Genomic DNA, 7,746 nt, shown 5'->3' with positions numbered 1-7,746 from the left:
CCTGCAGTAGGAAAGAGCACTCTTGTAATAAAAGTAGTACATTTTTCAAATTAGTGGCTTCCCTGCTAATTCTATATGTGAACCTTACTTTGAGTAGTCACAAGGAGTTTATGCATTTTTCTAACACTAGCTTCCCTGTGTTAAGATGTACTGTGACCCACTCTGCTTTCATGACCAGATGTAGGGGATTCATGAATGAAGTGTGATAGATAGTTACAACCACATTGACCATTCATACTATTTTGGTATCTAAATGGCTGATAGTATTACAAAAAAAACAGTTGGTTTTTTTCCAGATGTACTTTCAATTGCTGTTCCCCTAAAACTGCTTAAAAATTGCATAATGTATGTCTAAGTTACAACTGATAAGTGATGGCAGGTAACCACTATTTTGAAAGAATAAGAACTTTTTCTGTCTTATAATTTTTGCATAATACTGGCATGACTACATCAAATTTTGTCATTACTATTACTTACATCGTCTGTCTGTTGGTTCGGGTACAGTACAGCTTACTTTCTGGCATTGGACATCTTGAAGTAACACTTTAGCATATTCACGTTCATTTACATTTGCACATTCAGTGTCTTAAGTTGTGACATCATTCTAAGTGCAAGATCAGTGAGTGTGTGTCTCTGCTGTGATGTCCATTATATGGTAGACCAGTGATACTATGCTTTGACTGAGAGACCATAATATCATTTGCTAATAAAAGTGTGCTGTAGGAGAGCTACCCCATAATTGCCTGCTCATTTATGCAGCTTTATGGGCTCCTTTGGGCATCACAGCTGTTACTCATCTTTGAATGTTATGTGCCATTTTGTGTTACAATGGATACTCATATTTTACTCACTGAAAATTTAAATCTATTGTTTTATTGTTAATAGTTCACATGTTTAAGTGAGACCAGTCACTGAGTAGACTTTTTTAAAAAAATGTCCATGAATACCAGAATGCTGTTTGTATCAGCCTTATTGAACAGATGTATACATGCTATAAGAATAGAAGGATGTTTACAATCAATGCCAGTGTTTGTCACACAATTAACAATCCTTGAAAGAGGCATCTTATTCAGGATTGACTAATGTATGTCTTTGCATGTTGTTCTGCCCAAAAATAGAACAGAGGTCACATAGAGATTATTTTTATATTTTCTACTGATATTGTCTGTTGAATTTTATTTAAAATGAGAATTTTCTGTAAGCCCCAATTAACATTTACTTTTTAAGGTATCAGCATGGACCTTAAGTCCTTGAAGATGCTTCTGCAGGAGGTTCAATTACCAAATCTACTGTATTTCTGGTTTATTAGTTTTTCACTATTAAGTGCATTGTTGATATGATCTGCATTTTCATTAAAGATTGTGCTGTGAGACAACGGAGTTTGAAAGATCAAAAATATTGATGGCATTTTTGTCTAGAAGTCGAATACTGAAAGTTATGTCCAAGCACAACTCAAACTGAATTGACTCTTTATTTAGATAGGTTCTAAATATGTTCGTTAACATGGTTTATATGTTGAGTCCCCACAGCATAAACAGCAGTTGCTGGAGGTATGTGATGAACAAATTTCCGACCAACAATGTTCACACATATTCAATGGGTAACGTGTCATATGAACAAATGGAAGCAGTGGTATTCAGCACACTGTGGAGGAAGTTGTTCTTGTACATTCCTCACAATTGGTTAGGCATTGTTGTAATAAATTGTGGCCTGAAGGAGGAAATAAATAATAATATCCTTTGAATGGTATGCCACAATAGTGGATCAGGAAACACAACACTTGTAATACTGAAAGTTTTCAGGTCGCCAGTGGAAAATCTCCCAATTTAAAACAAAAAAAAAAAAATCTAGTTGTTATATCAACAAAGCTAATTAAAAAGTGTTCTTATAATTTAATAAAATCCAAAATTATTTACATGGCCTGTCATTTATCACTGGAACACCATGATTGTCCCAAATGTGTTAAAGTTAACTGTCATTATAAGAAAAAGAAGTAAGAAACACCATAAAAATCTATTCATTCTTACTTAACCATCTTTCTCAAAACTTTAGGAAAAAACTTGACCATCTGACCTCAAATATTTAAGAAAAACTGAATTTTCTGGATAGAGCAATACTAAAATAAGGGAAAGGCAACCATCCGCCTATAGCAGATGGATATGTAGAGCACAGTCACTCATAGCAAACAGCATTCATTCTAGCTATTGAGCTATTTTTCTAGCAATAGTTCATAAAGATCAGGTACTCAAAAGCTAGACTGTGAATGCTGATTTCTGTTATGTTACTTTGCTCCACGCATTGATCCGCTATAGGTGTATGGTTACCTTTTCTTTATTTTACATATTGACCTCAAATAGTGTATTGTCCATGTCACGATTTAGATTTCACATGGATTTCAGTATTATAAAAACATGTTTATACATACAACAAATTTACTTAATTTATTTGCCCAATAAATTATAATGGTTTCACTTGTTACAGGTTTTGACAGTGTGAATCACATCCTTTTAAGTAAGTGAGAAGGGTGCAAAATGGTTTTCATCAAATCTCTCTTCATGAAAATGTTAAAATCCTGATTCCACTGGAACTGTAAACTATTTTGTCAAAAACTCAAATTTGTCATGACAAATACAGTGGGCAAAAGAATATTTACACCTTTTACAAAAACCATACTGCTGTTATAAGAGTCAAAAGGAAAGAGTGTTGTGAGGCAAGGATGTAGTCGATCCCTTGTGTCATTTAATCTGCATGTAGAGTCAACAATAAAAGAAACAGAAGAAATATGAAAAGTGAATTGCAGTTCATGGAGAAGAAATGAAAGCTTTAAAAGTTTCGATGATGTCTGTCAGAGATGGCAAAGGAGGTGGGAGATCAGTTGGCTAACATCTTGAAAAGGGACTATAAGCTGAAAATCAATATAAATAAAATGGGAGCAATATGGTGTAGTCAAATTAAGCCAGGTGGTACCGGGAGAATCATATTACGAAGTGATATGCTGGAAGTAGTAGATTAGTTTAGTTACTTGTACCGCAGAGTAACGGGCAACAGCAGAAGTAAGAAGGATATTGAATGCAGATTGACAACAGCACAAGCTTACCTAAAAAAAAGAGACATGTTAACATCACACCTAAGTTTAAATGTTAAGATGTCTTTTTGGGACATATGTATCTGAAGCTTAGCCTCTATTGAACTGAAATGTGGACAATAAGCAGTACAACCAGAAGGGAAGGGAAGATTTTGAAATGTGGTGGTATGGAACAATGCTGAAGAGTAGTTTGATAGGCCAGGTAACTAATGAAGAGATACTGAGTCAAATTGGTGAGAATAGAGATGTACTGCATAACCTGACTACAAGAAAGAATAGACTGGTATGACACACTTTCAGACACCAAGAAATAGTCAATTCAGTAACAGAGGGAAGAGAGGTTAGAATTGTAGGAGACTGAAGCTTGAATAATAGATGCAAGTAGGTATGCTGAGATGAAGGGACTTGCAAGGGATTTACTAGTGTAGGAAGCTAAATCACACCAATCTTCACACAGTAACAACAGTTTTCTTTCATTGCACTAACAGACTGTCATTATCATAATGTAATGTTACTACACATGAATGAACTTGGGAGGCTTGGATATTTAAAAGAGAATAAAATATCTACCATTTATACATTGTATACCATTTCCCACTGATCAACATAGAAATTTCCTAACCCAAATTTAACATAGTACTTTTTTTTTTAACTAACTACTGCTTGGAAATAAAAATAAAAAAGTAGACTTTCCTTAGCAATATTATTTTTACATGAAAGGCTTTACTTTATTGCTCTTTTCCACATAATTACTACCTATATTAAGGCACTTATTGTATCATACAACTAGCTTTGAATACCATCCTCGTAGAAATCTTATGCCTGAGCAAAACTTTCAACAATTTGAACGTTCTTTAATTGCATGAAACAAACTTCTTGGCACTTGAGGAAACTCCTCACACAAAGTAGAAATCATAAAGCATAAAAGGTCTGTTCACTCTCACTTTTTCATCAACTTTCCACACTTAGTTGTCAGTAATGACTGAAGCTCTCCCACTTCATTCCTCATTGTGCACACTTGCACAGTCATCTTTAAAAGCTCTCACCTATTTTCATACCATGCAATCGCTCATAAGTGCCGTGTGTGCTTTGTGCAACTGTTGCACAATGTTTCAATTATCGAAAGTTATGCTCAGGTGGCATATTTCTATGAGAGTAGTATTTGAAAGCTGGTTGTAAGATATGGTAAGTGACAATATTGATGGGGATTATGTAGAAAAGCAGACTGAAGTGTAGGCTTCCATGTAGAAATAAAATTGCTAAGAAATGTCCACTTGTTTTATTTTTATTTACTCAAAAAACATGCCTTTGTGATTTCACAACTGACATCGTCATCTTAAACATAGGGGAATTACACATCCGCCTGTTTGGTCTTCACAAAGGGTGTATCCATTTTCTTCCTTGTTTGACCCATTGCCCTCTTTCCTTTCAGGCTGTAGTTAAGGATTTTCTTGGCTAGTCTCTTATTTCTCATTCTATTCACATGTTGTTTCCATCTGTGTCTGTATTCTGTTATATCCTCATTAATGGCATGTACATTCAACTCTGCTTTAATGTTTTTGTTTATTGTCCCACTATTGTGAAGCCTGAAATTCATTAAAATGCAGCTGACTTAGAAACATTTTATCAATGAATATTGGACAATGTTCTTTTATGTCGTCATTGGACAAGTCACATACTAGGTTGGACATAGCTTGAAATTTACATAAGCAATACTATCTTCTTTATACATTTGCCAGTGGTTTTATGAAGTGTGAAACCTTTTGCATTGGTGGTGGCTTATTTGAAGATGATTCAGTAAGTTCCCCTGTTTGAAGACTGGTGTTGCTAATGCCAGCTGGTGTTGCAGTCATGTGCCACCCCCTGTTACGTAAAACTAGAACAATAATGACTCTGATTAATAGTTTGTTTATGGCAGCTACTTCAGCCAGCTGTTCTACATGGTTTTTGCCAAGATAGAAAGTACAGCATCATTCAGTAATTATCTTTTTACATCTGGATGGGAAACATTATCAGTTTATGAGACCAGAGCAGCTACTTTTCAATCAAGTAGCACCTCAATTTGCCTCACAAGGGCTGAGTGCAGTCCACTTTCCAAAAGTGCTTGGCAGATCCAGATGGGCACCCATCTGAGTGCTAGCCAAGCCCAACAGCACTTAACTGCTTAACTTTGGTGAGCTGACCTGTCAATTATCATTGCGGCAAGGCCAATGACAATCCTGTAAACCCTACCTTGGTTATTTTCAAACTTGACCAGTATGGTGCTAGGGGCATTGCCCTATAATTGTTCAAATCCTAGTTGTGGAACATAAAGCAAAGAGTCAGCATTACTGTAAGTGAGGAAAATAACTAGAAAATAACATCCCAGTGTTCCACAAGGCTCCATAGTAGACCCAGCCCTATTTCTGTTCTCTGCAAATGATTTACCAGCAAATATTAGCTAAGCATCAGTACTGTTTTCAGACAGTACTTCTGTGTTAATTGAAAGCAGAATGCAGAAAAAATTTATGAATCATTGGGCGGTATCCTTAGTTCCTTATAAACCTGATTTCAGCTGAATGGGTTGAGTCTAACACATGATGAATCTAAACATGATATAATTCACACTCAAACAGTCAAAAAGTAAGCAGGTTATAATTATTCAGAGCAACTAATATAAGGAAGAAAAACACTCAGTCAAATTTTAAGGATTACATATGGATAAAAATTTGAGCTGACAGGCACACTTTGAGTACCTAGCTAACAAACTGAGCAATTTTGCATTGAGACTGTTACCTTTTCATATACAGAACAGGAAGCTTTTGAGGGAAATTACTTTGTTCACATACTTGACACAAGAAACAAAGAAAGAGCTTCTCACCCACTACCTCATACTGTATACAAGGAAATGAAAATGTATTGTTGATGGAGATGAATTCACGTCCTCTGAAAAGAAAGCTACACGAGGCACAAGTACTGAAATGCTATTACTTAATGATGAACTCATGCAGGACGAACTGGTAATTTGAGTGCGATACAACTTATTACATATCCCATTAAATATATAAATATGTTCACTGAAATTTCATTTTAATGTTATAATACTATTTATTAGTGTAACAATTATTGTAATTGTAAGATAAATGTTTGACATGTCTCCTGGTTGCAGACCAGTTGTATTGCAAGTGAGAGTCATGATATGAATAAATCACAATTCATATCTCAGCTTCTTCACTACACCTGGTCTTTACTCTTTTCATCCAGGTTATTTATCTGACCAGTGCATTGGTCATAACCCCAGCAATGTTTTTATTACTTTTACATTCAGTGATTTAGACTTAACTATGTACTATGTTCAGCTGCCCGCCTCTCTCTCTCTCTCTCTCTCTCTCTCTCTCTCTCTCTCTCTCTCTCTCTCTCTCATAGAATAGTAATAAAACATATTATTATAAATGGAAACTCCAGGTTGGAATATCAACAATATTAGGAAAAGGATAGATTGCTACTCACCGTATAGATGACCCATTGAGTTACAAACAGGCACAACGAAAAGACTTTTGCACATTATAGCTTTCACCAAAAACGTATTCAGCCAAGAAAACACACACACATTCACACAACCAAGCACATGACCGCTACCACTAGCAGATGAGACTTTCACATGAGTAGCAATCTGGAGTGGGTTAGGGAAGTGGGAGGGACAGCAGGGTATGGGTGATAGAAAAGAAGAGCGCTGTCTGGTGGGGTGTGCAGGGACTAGATCGTGGCGTGATGAGACTGCCAGGTGCAGTGTCGGGAGGTGGGATGTGGGGCAAGAAGCAGGGAGCAGAAAAGGAGAGGAGCAGGGTAGGAGAAAGGATGGGTGATATACAGTGAGCGTGGGGGTGTGAAAAAGGAGGAGGTGATGGGATGGGACAGATACTGTTGGGTGGAGTTTGTGGGGACAGTAGGTTACCATACGTTGAGGCTGGGATAATTTTGGGAGTGGAGAATGTGTTGTATGGATAACGCTCATCTATGGAGTTCTGAAAAGGTGGTGCAACGGTTGTAGCAGAGCTGGTATATGAGATGACTGCTTTCACAGGTGGCCCGGTGCAGCCATGTTGTATAACTTCTCTGCTGCAATCATTGCACAACTTGTTATGTTGGTATGACTACGAACCAGCTATCCACTGAGATGATTGGCCAATGCCGAACAGTGGCCAAGACCAATGTTGGCCACTCTGTGGCACAACATGCAGCGGAATATAGCATGCTTGGTTTCAATGGCTGCTTCACAACCTAGGCCATCTCGATCCTCCCCCCCCCCCTCCCCCCGCCCCTCCCCCACATTGCCAGCCCTGCAAAACTGCACAAAAGTGAGTTATCCTTGCAACACATTCTCTGCTCCCGAAATTATTCCACCCTCAATTGACAGTAACCTATTGATTCCCGCCCCGCCCTCCGCCCAACAGTATCTGCCCCATCGTTTCACCTCCTCCCATTTTAAATTACCTCACCCTCTTTATGTGCTACCCTTTGCATTTACCCACCCATTGTTTCCCTTTCCCTCCTCCTCTCCTTTTCCACTCCCTGTCTTTTTCCCCCACACCCCACCTCCCGACACTATGCCTGGCGGTCTTGTCAAGCCGTGATCTAGTCCCTGCACGCTGTGCCAGACAGCACTCTTCTCTTTCGCCATC

Source organism: Schistocerca americana, chromosome 5 (assembly GCF_021461395.2).
Source record: "Schistocerca americana isolate TAMUIC-IGC-003095 chromosome 5, iqSchAmer2.1, whole genome shotgun sequence".
Classification (NCBI taxonomy): Eukaryota; Metazoa; Arthropoda; class Insecta; order Orthoptera; family Acrididae; genus Schistocerca; species Schistocerca americana.
Note: the sequence above shows the minus strand (reverse complement) of the source record.